Genomic DNA, 2,179 nt, shown 5'->3' with positions numbered 1-2,179 from the left:
GGGTCAACGCTGAAGCCTCAAGACAGATATGAACAGAACTTTACAGGTCAGTGACCATGCATTTGGCCATTATTAGGTCATCTTGACTCAGGAGGACCAGGGAGGGCTGTATGAATCATCACTGAGCTGTCTTTAACCCAGCTTTCTTATAAATGATCTAGGTCACGAGCAACGGTTGCCATAGATACCACTACAAACAGGGTCAGCATTTGGGGAAGGATTTGGGGGGGGGGGGGGGCGTGCGCAAACTGGGCACAGGATAGGTGATGAATGTATGAACACAGAGCCTGACTGCTGGCACCCCCATGGATCACAAGAACGATGCACACCCAAGTGAATGGATCGGCTGTGTGAGTGTATGACCACGGCTGTATCCACTATCTATGGCAATGAGCAAGTGCATTGCTCGGCTCTACTTCAGCCCCATAGGGCAGGGGTCGCCAACAGGTCATGTTTTCAGGATATCCTATAGTAAGAACACCTGTGGTAATGTCTGAGGCACCGACAATAATTACATCACCTGTGCAACACTGAGGAAATCCTGAAAACATGACCTGTTGGGGGTCCTAGAGGACTGGAGTTGGGGAACACTGCCATAGTGAATGGAGCATTGTGGCCAACGCCAATTATTCCCTTAAACTGGCTTCACACACCGTGTAAATGTTGCAGAAATCATGATTTCTAAAATATGCATTTGGAGTGGAAAATTTATGCAACAATTTTGCAGTATTTTTTGAAAGACATTGTGGATTCTAAGGCTGCCTTCACACAGCGTGATCGCTGCGGCATTCCACAACGCAAAACCGCAGTGGTCAAATCCACAGCTAAATGCTTGCAGGTTTGGCCAACGTTTGTGAAGTGGATCTGCTGCAGGATTTAACTCTTACATGTCATAGCATAAACAGACGGGATGTAAATAATAGAATCTGCAGGACTTTTCAAAAATGCTGTGGATTTTTTGTGGAAATTTTCTGTAGCGTGTTAAGGGGGTTTTAGGAATTTCTTCCACTGCATTGTACTGGCCTCATGTCCACGGGGAAAATCAGGCCCACTGCAGATTCTCCATGCAGAATCCCGCAGCGGGTCCCTCCTTTCCCGCGGACATGAGGCCTAAAAAGAAGAATTACTTACCTGTCCGGACGCTGCGGATCTTCCCTCCGTCGCGCCGTGCACTCTTTTTTTTTTTTTTTAAACTCCTGCTCTCCTGTGCCGGAGAGCAGAAATTCAGCTGGGGTGTACCGTGGGACCGGACGGCTTCCATAGGCTGCTGAGGGAGACCCGCACTAAAATGGAGCATGCTGTCGGTGTTTTCCCGCACACACAATCCGTGCCTCAAGGTAAAATGACATCCGCAGGTATTTAATCACCTGCGGGTGTCCAATGCATCCCTATGGGGTGCGGATCACGCTGCGGGTGAAATGCTGCAGATTGTAAATGTTATTTTAGCCGTGTACATGAGGCCTAACGGCTGCAGCATTTCCGGCTCGTGTGAAGGCGGCCTGAATCGGCTGCATGACCATTTATGCTATGGACTTCAATCCCTGAAATACAAATTTTGTAGCAGAAAATCGCAACAAAAGCCGTGGCTACTGCGGATTTCCAGCACAGTTGCTGTGGGTTTTCCACTGCAGATACACTGCGTATGAAGGTACCCTGAGGGGCTTGGGGTGCACCATGTTCATAGTCCCTGGGGGGCTGAGTGGTCGGACCCCCAACGATGATACGATTACCACCTGTCTTGTGCATAGGTGGGGTTAGCTAATGAGTGCTGTATATTTGAGTACTGTACTTGGCAGCCAGAGCCTGCAGATAGCCCAACCTGTCCATAGTGTTACCAACCAGAAAATGTTTGCTGCTTTAAAATATGAGCTCCAATGTAAATAAGAGATTTAGGAAAGTTAGTGCAAAGGGGAAGTGGGGCAGTTGCCCATAGCAACCACATTCCAGCGGACTAGTCGCACTGCTCTGAGATCTACTTTCCATAAAGATTTCACAGAGCAGATATGCCGTGACGGTATATGAGTCACTTTCACGTACAAGTAACGAGCTCCCAGAATTCCCCGCTGACCCCACGGAGCGCCCGAGCCGCACACATTCCCAGTGCTGCGTGAGTCACGTGTCGTTACTAGGCAACGAGCTGTAAACGATGTACTGAAGGCTGATTGGTTGTTCTGCGTCC

The sequence above is a fragment of the Eleutherodactylus coqui genome, chromosome 1 (assembly GCF_035609145.1).
Source record: "Eleutherodactylus coqui strain aEleCoq1 chromosome 1, aEleCoq1.hap1, whole genome shotgun sequence".
NCBI classification, from domain to species: domain Eukaryota; kingdom Metazoa; phylum Chordata; class Amphibia; order Anura; family Eleutherodactylidae; genus Eleutherodactylus; species Eleutherodactylus coqui.
The sequence above is the reverse complement of the archived record's forward strand: the minus strand, read 5'-3'. Positions refer to the sequence as shown.